This window comes from Tenrec ecaudatus, chromosome 1 (assembly GCF_050624435.1).
Source record: "Tenrec ecaudatus isolate mTenEca1 chromosome 1, mTenEca1.hap1, whole genome shotgun sequence".
Lineage (NCBI taxonomy): Eukaryota > Metazoa > Chordata > Mammalia > Afrosoricida > Tenrecidae > Tenrec > Tenrec ecaudatus.
The window spans coordinates 222,016,939-222,030,288 of NC_134530.1; positions in this window are offsets into that span (position 1 = coordinate 222,016,939).

Sequence of the window (13,350 nt, forward strand, 5' to 3'; positions counted from 1 at the left end):
GGGCCACGAGATAAATAGCTCACTGGAGGTGGGACACAGGCTCACTCCCTGCGAGACATGCTTGCCGACAAGACACCTGGAGCTATGCTGCAGTCCTGGAGCTGAAGGAGCCACATAGAGACCCCTGCCAGGGCTGAGATGCCTCTACCACCACTGGACCCACAAGACGTTCCACCCACTGGCCTGTGATTTTCCTGCACTTGGCGTCATTGCATGTGTTTTTTGAGTATGAAGAGGACTCTATAGACTGGTATCAGACATATGGAATAATATCAGACCTATGGACTTGATCTGGACTGGGCTGGGATGTTTTCTCAATAGTCAATTGTTCTTGTATATAAAGCTCTTCCTTATACACATATGAGTGTCTATGAATTTGTTTATCTAGTCTACCCAGATTAATACAGTCCTGGAATGCAGAACCAGGAAGTTGTATGCATCACTTTTCTTAGGTCCTATAGGGCAGAGCTTGAGCCCATGACTATGCATAGTGGCAAGAGACACGGGGGAAAGGCAGTCATTAGATGGGCAGTAATTTTGTTATCTAAAATGTGTATTACTTTAAAAGAGAGAAACATCCTGGATGGACAACTGGCAGTCTGGGTCCCACATTAAGAATGTTTTGTAATCTTGCATGGAAGGAAGACCAATCAAATAAGTTGAATTTTAAAAAGGCTCTCAACTCTTGGATGGCAAGGACAATAGTTCTTTCTGGTGATCATTTTATATTCTGAACACAACCGATGACACATAGAAGATTCTTGATGCACATTTATCCAATAAATGGATGCATATGAAACAAGTCGATGTGAGAAGGATTTCAGAAGACCCTCCACTGTTCCTTCTCCCAAGGACTGTGTTGCAAAGGTCAAGATCACTTGGTTTCTGGTTCAAATTCAGCCTAGGGAGTTGAGAGCTCTTCTTAGAATGAAATGTGCTATCTACGGCTTCTATCCTGATAACAGGTGTGGCCCATTTATTTGCTGTTATTAGTTACTCTTGAGTTGGCGCTGACTCATGGTGACCCCTGTATAACAGACCAAAAGGTGACCCAGTGCCAAATCAGATTCCAATTTTTTGGTAGGAGTGAGTCCACTGTCGTCTTGGCTGCAGTCTCTCTTCATCCTGGGAGACTTGGCTTTCAGTTCCAGATTGGACCATATTCTGTTGTGACCCACAAGGCTTTTCATGGGCTAATTTCTGGAAGAAGATTGCCGGATCTGTTTTTCTAGTCTGTCTTAGTCTGGAAGCTCCACTCCATCATGGGGGACCCTGTTGGCATTTGAGATGACAACGGCATAGCTTTCAGTACCATAGCAACATGGAAGCCACCACGGTGTGACAAACTGACAGAGGGGCGGTGACGACTGGTGCATAATGCCCAGTGGGGGTAAATGTGTGATAACATGATGCAATGGTTGATGGCATCTGATCTAAGAAAGCTAGGCTGTTTCAGTCATCCAACTGTGTTATCACTAAACTCCCCAAACGCAAACGTTTGGCTTTCAAGCTGCCCGCAACTCCCGGCAAGTCCCACTCAGAGCAGAACTGCCCCACAGCTGTGACCCTTTACAGAAACAGGTGGCCACAGGGCGGCCAGTGGGTCCCACGGCTCGTTTTCCAGGTAGTAGCTAGGGGTTTAACCCCTCTGCCACCAGGGCTTCTGAGTTATCACTAGATCTCCCGAATTACACAGATGAATGCTTCCAGATAGGAGGCTCAGCTTTGGTGAAAATGGGGCATCTATTAGGGACTGCCGGCAGGGCTAGATTGAGGAGCAGAGTAGCCAGCCTTGGTCCGGGGCCAGGGTCAGCCTCTCAGCTACCCCCAAGGGCTGTGTTTCCAGCCTCTGCGTTTAATAAACTGAGAGCATCGAAAACAGTGAAAAATGGAAGATAATCCAACAGTCAATAAAGAGACAAAGTAAATGAAGAAGAAATAAAAAGATGGTAAAAAAAAGTAATAAAAAAGACACTAGGCAATAAAGCGATAATATGAACTAAAAATAAAACCAAATAAGCTCAAAAGAAATTAAAAGATAGAACAAAGGCATGATGAGGCAAAGGTTAGGAGTAAAAGGGTAGAGAATAAAAAGATAATACAATAACAATAAATCCAGAGGATAAGATGAGATAAAAGAAAATCATATAAAAGAGCTAGAAGAAAGGCAAAACAGATTTAAAATGACGGAGATAAGTAAAATCGTTAAAACTTTTTTTAAAAGATGAAAGGGGATTAAAACAATAAAATGTATTACACTGATATCAGAAGAAATAATAAATTTTTTTAAGCTTTACAAGACTGGGCAGTGGGTGGGTGGGGGAGGGTAGAGTGTAATAGATGAATTTTGTTTCTAGTTAAAACAATGTCCCGATGGAAGTACAAAAGCCTGCCCCTCATGTAAATACAGACACCCACATTCTTTTGAGTCTGGGCAGCCTCAAGGTTGTGCAGACCACCCAGCCTCTAAACATCCAGCGAAGAGGAGGTCCTGGGAGGATGCCCTGCAGGCCGAGAGACCAGGGCAGAGAGCAGGCTCTTAGACCTCCAGCCTCACGCTGAGCCTCGGAGGCAGCTGATTTTTCTCCCTCTTGGTTTTAGTCTCTGATCAGAGTCTTCATTTCCTTTGGGCTCACAGGGCAGCTAAGGCTGGGCCCTAGAAAAGCAAGGCTCTGGAGTGCCTCACTCGTTTTCCTTTAAAATGTTAGGGTCACTGAGAGCCACAAAGGTTATGGCAGCTGGCTTCATAGAAAAGGGTCCCCTCAGGATACCAGGGCTGGTGTATGTGGCTCCTGACACCAAGAAGTTTCTGCTCTGGGTATGGACACTTTTTAAGATGTGAGGGTGCCTTTGAGATCTCCCCAAACACACAGGCTGATCTCCAGCAGGGGGTTGGACTTTGGAATAACCTCATTGTCTTTTGTTTTCTCCAAACAGGGAAACCTGGGAGGGCCCATCACCCCATCACCAGAATAGCCTACTCTTGGGAAAGTGTTTTCTGCACTTGGTCTCTCTTGCTGTGTGTGTGTGTGTGTGTGTGTGATGGAGAGAGGCCTGAACATCATCTCCTCTCATCCTTTTGAAGACTCCCTAGTTTAATCTCTTCACTAATAGTTGAGGAAACCAAATTCAGGAAGAAAGAAACTTGCCCAAAGGTGGTGTCTCTAGCTCCCCATCTCAAGATGGCTCAGGGATTGATGCGCAAATGCGTCTTTCCTTGACTTCCTGCTCTGCTGGGTACCATCCTGAAACCCCTCATAGCCTTTGAACCAGGAGACTCGACATTCCAGTTTATACCAGACCCTGACAATGGTGTGGCCAGTCCTTCCTTGGAATACATCCCATCATGAGAAAAAAAAAAAAAACATCAACATGGAAGCTCTTCAGAAGAGGAGGACAGAGAGGATGCCTTTGGTTCGTGGGAGGAGGGTGGGCGTCCCGAGGCTCTTTCTGCAGCCTTAGTTCCTCAGGGAACACTCAGAGCATGAACTTTGAAGTCATCAGCCTCGAATCCCCAGCCTTCAGAGGTGGCCTGCCCCAGGCCAGCTCCCTTCCAGATCGCCAGTCTCCCTGGCAGAAACCCAAGGGGGCGGGACAGGGGAGGGATGAAAGGAAAGTGAAAGTATCAGCCTTTCTGGACGGCCCCTTCTCTTCCTCCTCTGCCCCCCCCGTTGCCATGGAGACCAGAACAAAGCCTCCCTTTCTCCTCTTTTCTGGATTGTTCATTGTCTTTACTCCATGGTGCCTTTGTTAATTGTTGCCAGTCCCAGGCTAGGGATCCAGGTCTCCCCAAGAGAGGAAAGAGGGTTATCAAAAGTCAGGTGTTGGGAGTGGGACACAATTAGCTGGGGGCTGGGGAGGTTGGGGGGGAGGGGCTGCTAAAGACACCAAGGAGACATATCCGGATCTTCAAAATTGTCTAGGCCTCTGGAAGACCAACACCGTCTTCATCTCTCTCTCTCGGTCTGCTGCCTTCCCAGGCGGGCCTCAGTGGCCCTCCTCTGTGGGGAGGGGTGGGAGAGAATGGAGACAACACACAAAACAACCATTGTGTGTCGCTGTGTGGGTGTGTGTGGACTGGTGCGCATGGTAGGAGAGAGGTGGCTATGTCTTCACTCTGCTTGGAGTCCAAGGTGATTAGTAAGTAATGTTAGCAAGTTAGTAAATCAGTAAGGAATATGTGCCTTGATGTTTACCCCAGCACTTATGACTCCAAAGAATGGCACTTATTTACATACATATCATAGCATGACAGTGCTTACTAAGCCTGGAGGTGAGAATGACTACCCAGTCTTCTTCCCCGGCTGGTTTCACTCTAGCAACTAAACCATGGGAGGAATGGAGTGTTGAAGTGTGTGTGTGTGTGTGTGTGTGTGTGTGTGTGTGTGTGTGCGAAGGACTTAAGTCATGAACATTAGCTGAGCACATACAGTGCCCAGGGTCCCTACCTATGTATGTGTCTATGTGCACGGGTGTTGCTTGTATGTACCTGTGTATGTATGTACCTATGTGTGTATGTATGTGCATGGGTGTTGTATGTATGTACCTATGTATGTATGTGCACGGGTGTTGTATGTACCTATGTATGTATGTGCACAGGTGTTGTATGTGTGTACCTATGTATGTATGTGCACGGGTGTTGTATGTGTGTACCTATGTATGTATGTATGTATGTGCACGGGTGTTGAGGAGGTTGGAGATGACGTTTAGAGGGGTACGGGCTGGGTCCGTGTCCTTGGGAATCATTCCTCTAATCAGGGGACAGTAAGTGGACTGTCACATAGAAGCGGACAGCTGTTTCTCCTTCTGGGGCCCGGGCTAGACCCAGGTTGTTGGATGGGTCCTCGTGTGCTCGTTTTCATGGTTCAGATAAAGCCCCGTGCGAAGCACCAGCAAAGAGTGGGACAAGTCAGGGTGTGAGAGTCAGAAAATTGGGGCTCCATTGTTGGCTCTTACCCTTTCTCGACAGGGTTTTCGGACATCCCCTCACCCCTCTGGGTGTCACTTTCCTCCTGTGTCGCCTCATCAGAGTTGTCGATGGAGGAGAGGAAGGTGCAGGCCACCACATTCCATTTTCAGTCCCTGCCAAACATCAAAGAAAGGTAAGCGGACGGTCAGCTGGCGTGGTTGGGCATGTTTTGATGAATAAAGGTGGGGCTGGCGGCGGCCCTGGCAAAATGGAAGCCGTCAGGATTGGAGTTGGATGGCAGTGCCTGGAGAACGCTGGGAGTGGCTTGGTGTGGGTGGGAGGAGGAGGGGCGAGGGAACGGGGCTCACCCAGGCTTGTGTCTGCTCTCAGAGGACCTCCTCCTTACTGGAACATTATGTGGAGCAAGGTTGGTTCCGATCAGGCTGTGGAATGGGATGATAGGAGGTTGTGACCAGAATTTGGAGACCCGAGTGTGGTTCTCTAAGCCAAATGCGCTGAATGACCCCGAGCAGGATACCTCAGTCTCTCCATTGCACAGAGAGAACAGGAGGAGCTGCTTCTAGAAGCCAAGTCCTACTGAGTCTTGTACCTTCAGATTCCAGTAGGCAAACAAAACACTGTGAATCCACCTGTTCTCTTCTGGATAAATAAGATCCATCCCTGAATGCCACCCTTGGAAGACGCTCCAGGAGAACTGAGGAGAAGCCCCCACGGGGAAGTCTGTCCCTGGAAAGCCGCCTCTGTGGAACCTCTGACAACGGGCGTCTAGCAAAGCTCTCCTTGAGTCAGTCGGTGGGACAGTAGAGAGTTGGTACTCAGAAAAACCTCACTAGACTGGACCTACCTGGCCTGACCCCCGACCCACAAGTACCCTCTCTGCCAGCTGCGCAGGGACAACCTCGTGGCCCTTGATTCCAGCTCTTCGCAGCACTACTGGACAGAGTAGAATTGTCCCCCGGGGTTTCTCAGGCTGTGAGTCACGAGGGGAATCGTTCTCCTGTGGAATGAATGGCTGGTGGCTTAGAAACACTCACATTAAAGCAAGCGCTTTAGCCATGTACCACTGGGGCTTCTCCCCACGGAGAATAAGCCCCTGTCGTGCAGTGGTTATGTGTGGGAATATTAACTGGAAGGCCAGCAGTTTGGAACCACCAGCCTCTCCGAGGGAAAAAAGTGGAGCTGTCTCCTCCCATCCCAGTTTCTGAGACAGAAACTCACAGGGGCAGTTCTACCCTGTCCTGCAGGGTCACTATGAGTCGGCATGGACTCGATGGCAGGGCGAGCGAGCGAGAGCCCCTTGGTTCCTTGTCTCCTCGAAAGCCTTCTCCTCCTCACCTGTGTCCCACGGAACGTGAGTCACACCGTTGTGCAGAGCTAACCCCGGTTTTCCTGCTCCCAAGGGTCTTGGCCTTTCCCAACGTTTCTCTAAATTGGAAGGGAAAGGGAACGTAGGGCCAATCCAGCACCCAAGGGTTACAGGCCTCACGCAAAGCCCACTGGAGACATTCACTGAAGCCAGCGACAACCATTCCTTCAGCCAGCGTTTCCTGAGCATCTGCTCTGAGCCCAGTGTGGTGTGGCTCTGGAGGGTAAACGGAGACTGGAGCAAGCAAGGTCCTACCCCCGCAGCGCTTACAGTCTGAGCTGGAGGGAGGAGAAAGGGAAAGGGTGAGGCAGCACAATGGGGAGCAGGGGGACAAGTGCCAATTGTGGTCAGTATCATGAAGGAAATGAACAAGGTGCTCAGGAAGAGACTAAAACTGGCATCCCTGGTTCGCACAACCCCCTAGTTAAAGGTTGGTGGGTCAAGCCGTGCCTCAAAGAAAAAGGTCCAATGCGCTCTACACTGCTAAAGATTGTTGCTGTGTGGCATCAAGTTGATGTTGACCCGGTGACCCTAGAGAGCAGAGCAGAACTCACCCCAGGGAGTCTCGTAGTCTGAAATCTTTACAGGAACACATCTCCAGGTCTTTGCTTCCGTGACGACAGAAAGTAACCCCCAAACCCATTGCCATTGGGTCCATTCTGACTCATAGCATCTGTGGCAGTTACACAATTTCATGTCAAGTTGTTAAACAGGTGATAGGGGTGGAGTCTAGCTTTGTCAATCAGGTCATAGCCAATCATGTTTCTGTGTGGGCACGGCCTTCTCCTGCGGATTCTGGGAACTCCTGTCTTCCTCCCTGGAGGCGGGGCACACTGGTGCAGCAAGAGCCCTGAAGCTGAAGGAGCCATGTGGAGACCCGCGCCAGCTCTCAGATGCTTCCACCGCCACTGGGTCCACAAGACTACCCACCCACTGGCCTGTGATCTTCCTGCATTCGGCATTATTGCATGGCTACATGACTCTGAAGAGGAATTTATAGATTAGTATCAGACATATGGGCTAATATCGAAATTATGGACCTGATCTGGACTGGGCTGGGATGTTTTCTTAATATACCTTTACTCTTTGATATAAAGCTCTTTCTTATACACATATGAGTATTCCTGAATTTGTTTCTCTAGGCTACCCTAATACAGCATCCCAATAGGACTGAGTAGAATTGTCCTGCAGGGCTTCTTGGGCTGTATTCTTTATGGAAGCAGGTCTCTCCACCCACAGAGCCACTTGGCAGGTGAGAACCTCTGATCATTGCGTTAGCAGTGAAGTGTCTAACCATTACTCCACCGGGGCTCTTTCCATAAAGATGACAGCCAAGAGCGGTGTACACTGGAGTTCAGTTTTACACTGTCACACCTGAGTTGGCGGTTGAGTGAACATGTGATGGCAGCAGGTTGGGTTGCTTGGTCCTTTCAGAATAGAGCATCGGTGTGCTGCCCATGCATGAGGCTCAATTCTCAGTCAGTCCGCCTGTCAGTGACAGTGGAAACTTGTATACTACTATGATGCTGGACAGGCTCCAGCAGAGTTTCCAGACTAAGCTGGACTAGGGAGAAAGGCCTGGTGATCTCCTTCCCACAAATGTCAGCCAGTGAAAACCTATGTATCATAATAATCTGACCAAAAATCGATCAAGATGTTGCCAGGAGCCAGGGGCTGGCTGCAGGGCAGGTGACAGCAGCAATGGGGATAGGGGACGCTGTTAGATACAAGGGAAGGAGGAGAGATGCTGAGTCTGGAGGGTGAAACGGATTTTGCCAGTGGAAAGAATCACTGGTTTTGACACTCTGAGATGGGCAGTGGTGTGGGGAGGCAGGGGAGCTGAAAGGTCTGTCTGGCTGCATTGTGGGGAGCGAGAAACAAAAATGCAGAGTGGGTCCAACCGTGCACAGCTCCGTCCAGGGCAGAGCAACAAGTCAAGATTTGATTACAAGTGCACTGAGAAGCTGTGGAGGATTTTAGCCAGCTGACTGCATAGAGAGCCAATTCAAAAATGCCGTGGCCACCAAACAAATGACAACCCATAGCAACCTCAGGACAGACTCAGACTGTCCCATGGGGCTTTTAAGCCTTCATCTTCTCAGCCACGACTCAGAGTGAGAGGTGGAAGGGGCATAGGAATAAGGTTTGAAGTTCTGTCTAAGGCAGGCCTTTGAGCATGGGCATCTCATTGAGCTGGGGCAAAATGTGTGAGATCGTAGTTTAGGAAGGGAAGCCACACCCAAAGGCAGAACTTGAAGTGGTGGTGGTTGTTGTTGGGTGGGTGCCCCGAGTCGGCTCTGACGCAGAGCGACCCTGTGCACAGCAGAATGACACACTGCCCAGTCCTGGGCCAGCCTCTCACAGTATTCCTATGTTCCAGTCTGTTGTTGCAGCCACGCTGTCAGTCCGTCTTGCCAAGGCCCTTCCTCTTTTGAGGGCCTCTCTACTTACAGCGAGCACGGTGTTCTTCTCCAGGAGCTGGCCTCTCCTGACAACATGTCCAAAGTAGGTGAGACGATGTCGCACCGTCCTTGCCTATCAGGAGCGCTCTGGCTGTCCTTCTTCCAAGACAGACGTGCTTGTCCTTTTGGCGGTCTAGGGCAAAATGCATATTCTTCTCCAACCCCACCATCAAACACATCGGTTCTTCTTCTGTCTTCCTTATTCAATGTCCAACTTTCACATGGATACGAGGCGATTGAAAACACCAGGACCTGTGGCAGGCACACTGCAGCCCTCAAAGTAACATCCTTGCTTTTCAACACTCTAAAGAAGTCTTGGGCAGCAGAATTACCCAATGCAATGCATCCTTTGATCTCTTGACTGCTGCTTCCATGAGCATCGATTGTGGATCCGAGCAAGGTGAAATCCTTGACAGCGTCAATCTTTTCTCCATTTATCATGACGTTGCTATGGGTCCTCTGTACACTGAGTTGTAGTCCACACTGCAGGCTGCCATCCTTGATCTTCATCAGCAAGTGCTTCAAGTCCTCCTCACTTTCAGCAAGCAAGGCTGTGTCACCTGCACATCGAAGGTTGTTAATAAGCCTTCCTCCGATCCTGATGCCACACTCTCCTTTATATAACCCAGTTTCACGGATTATTTGCTCAGCATGCAGACGGAATAAACATGGCAATAGGATACAGTCCTGACACACACACCTTTCTCGATTTTAAACTATGCAGTGTTCCATTTTTCTGTTTGCACAGTTGCATCTCGAGCCATGCACAATTTCTGCATGAGTACATCTTCTCAAGGCTCTCCATAGTTTGTTATGATCCACACAATCCAATACCTTTGTGTAGTCATTAAAACACAAGTAGACATCTTTCTGGTATTCTCTGCTTTGAGCCAAGATCCATCTGACATCCGCGATCATAGCCCTTGTCCCACGTCCTCTTCTGAATTGGTCTGAACTCTGGCAGCTCCCTGTTAAGATACTGCTGCAACCAACACTGGATGATCTTCAGAAAAATTTTACTTGCATGTGATATTAATGATATTGTTCTATAGTTTGGGCCTTCGGTTGCGTTACTTTTCTTTGGAATGGGTAAAAGTCAGTTAGCCAAGTAGCTGTCTTCCAAATTTCCTCGTACAGGTGAGTCAGTGCTTCCAGTGCCTCCTCAGCCTGCTGAGACATTCCACTTGGTAGGCTATCGATTCCTAGAGTCTTGTTTTGGGCTCATGCTTTTAGTCTTGAAATAAGTCTTAATAACCAAACAAGTGCTTAGTCAGCTAGTGGTTTGCATAGTTAAGCTAACTATTATTCCTAGTAGGGAGCTGGTTGAGCAGTCTACTGTTCTGATACATCGATTTTCAGGAAGTTCTTGAAGCAACCAGTAGATTTATTTACTGGCTTACATCCTTATCTTCCCCAGCAAGAAATTTCAGGAACAAATATTAAAATCTTGTTGATGTTAGTGGGGAATGGGATGTGCTAGTTACACTGTGTGACTGCAGGTGGTCTCCATTCTTCGAAGCAGTGAGACTGTTGGAGTCTAGGTAACAGATGATGGTGGCCTGGGCTGGGGTGGTCAGGGCCAAGACAGAGAAGTGAATGCCTCAGGATATAATTTTGAAGATAAATTAACAATGATAAATAAACCAACCATCTAAAGGGGTTAGATAGGAAAGGGTGACTCCTGGGGATTTTGCTTGAATACTGGGTAGATGTCAGGGCCAGACTGAGATAGGGATGACTGACTAGGGTGTTTTGGAGGAGCAAGGATTCATATTTTAATTGATTAATTAATCAATCTTTTAGCACTTAAGATTTAGGCTATCTGGAAGACGTCTGAGTTTGGATGTGTAGAAGATCTTTGAGTGGAAACAGCAGCCTGGAAACCTGAACGCGTCTCTCAAGTCCAGCAAATTGTTTTGGGGACTTGAAGAAAAAATTGGGAGAAGCTTCCAAACTGTTTTGGAAAAATGGAAATGAAAAGATGATGGATTTTTCCCAGGAACTTTCTGACACTTCCTTTGGTTGGTCCTCAAAGTTATGGGAATGGATACAATTTCACCTAGGAAGAAAGAGATTGGGGGGGGGGGGTGGAGGCAAGAAGGAGACAAAGGTGGGGGAGGATTAATAAGTACAGGAGGCAGAGAAAGAGCAACCGGTGAGGTCATGGGACATCCAAGAGGCTGGGGAGGCAAGGCAGTGGATGCTTCAAGAGAGGGGAGTGGTCAGCTGGCGTCTGTGGAGGGACTGTCGTGGGTGTTCCTGGGCAGTGGTGTCGAGGTGTGGAAAGCATCTTCAGGGTCAAATACCCTCCCAGCCATTATTGGCCATGACTTTACCCTCTAAAATGGGGTGGCTGATACCAGTGTCACAGAATTGATAGAAAGCACCAATACATATTGTGTATGAAAGCAGTATAATGACCAAGAGGTGACAGATACTTTAAAAAAACAAACAAACCTTAATTTGGTCACAGTGATGGGGCAGAGAGGACACCAATGAGTGAGATGGGGTAAATGGGGTGATGGAGAAAAGTGTCTCCAATCTGCCACGGCTACGGCTACGGGCAGATAATTGCAGGAGGAACCAGCAGTCAATGTACCCCGTTAGAGCTGACCAGGTGCCAGAGGAAAACCACTAGGCATATGGAAGGTAGAGTTTGGCACTAGGTGAGGTTTGGTGGCATCTGTATTTTGTGTGTGTGTGTGTGTGTGTGTGTGTGTGTGTGTGTGTAGGTGAGAAAGAGAGAGAGAGAGAGAATTGGGAGGTTTGCATGGCAGATTCTAAGGCTTACATTCAGCAGTCCATTCACGTTTCCTTTCATCTCATTCATTGCAGTCCCCTCAATGTAACAGCACAGATGCAACTTCCTCCTTGCATTTCCTGTTTCCGTGCCTCTTTCTGTCCTAATGCTTCTGAACTTTGTCCTTGAGTAAACACTGTCCTCTCCATCTCAGAATGGTTGATGATTCTTCGGTGTGCGACCTCACTAGTGGGATGGTTCCTTTTATAAACCTGTCTATTGTTTGGCAGAAAATGGAGCCGCAGGGATGAGTTCTTCCAAGCCTGAAGGGCGAGTAAGAGTTAATAGTCTGGGGGTTCCACTGGTCTCACCTGACCAAGAAGCCTGGTCTCATGTTTTTGGGACCACATTTTTCTGCCACTCTATCCTGGACCTTCAACTGTGATCCTCTGAGTGCCGTGGAAGTGGCAGCTGGGCACCATCTAGTTCTTCTCACTCCGGGTCACCTCGATTGATAGCCCTGTGGCCCATTAGTCCATTGGATTAATTGGACTAATTGTTTCCATGACTCTTCATCGCCCCCCCCCTCCACTTTTCTTTCCACCAGACAGGGAGAGACCAATAGTTTTCCTTTATATGGCTACTCATGAGCTTTAAGACCCCTGTCACACCTTTGCCTGTGTAACTCTTTTGTGGTCTCTGAAGTAGCTTCATTCATTTTGTGAACACCCAGCCCCTTAAGAGCTAATGTTGATTTCTTGTATCCTTTCACTTCTATCAGTTTTTTTCCTTTCTAGCTATGCTTCTGACTCCTAGGCTAGCTTAGACCTGCATTATTTTCCTCCTGGTGACTGCCATTGTCTAATCGCCGTCCCCTTTGCCTTACCTCTCATCAGAGGGCCTGCTTGGAATCCCTCAGTGGCTCTCCATTCACATTCACATCCTTAAGAGCCTTTTCTGTGCCAAATCCAGGCTAGGCACAAGGGAGGCAACAGTGAACCACAGAGACACAGTCCTGCCCTCATAGAAGAGATAGATGGATGAATGGTTACCATGTGCTCTACAAGGTAGTGTACGGTGTGTGTGTGTGTGTGTGTGTGTATGTGTGTGCTCTTTAGAGAACATAGGTGGGATACCTGGCATGTGGGAAGCTCTTGGAAAGTGGATATCCGGGCTGAGATTAAAAGAATGAAAGAAGTCGGTCATGCAAGAGAGTGGGAACTCCAAAGGCCACAGACAGCTTCATGAGGGTCTCCACTTTGAGGTGGTCCTCATAATGTCTGCAGCTTGTCTCACCATCACCTGCTCACACAGGGCTCACCTACAGTCCACATTTGTGATTCCACAATTGCCACTCTGCCTACATACCTTTCTTTCCAAGACCCAATTCAGATAAGCCCTCCTTAAAGATTTGGATTCCCATGCCCACATCTTATTGCCTTCCGGGGTTTCCGAAGCCTGGGGCCCTGGGGATGGGGGTGGGGTGGACCGTGTAGTGGTTATAAATTGGTCTACTAACTTCCAGGTCAGCAGTTCAAAACCACCAGCCGCTCCTCAGGTGAAAGATGGGGCTTTCTAGCCCTGTACAGAGTTACAGTCTCGGAAACTTGAGGAATTGACTGGATGGCAGGGGGTTTGGTTTGGGGTTTGGGTTGGTGGTCTCCCGCGTCATGGATTTGACCTGTCACGTGCACTCTTGCTCTCTCTCTCTCTCTCCACTGTGATTGAGTGTATAGACATCTGTTTCCTTCACACACTGATCCAGACAGAACAGGAGCATCTAGGCGTCTTCCCCAGCACCCAGATGAGCCAGACAAAGTGCAGGCATTTAATAAAGGCATTGGATTAAAGG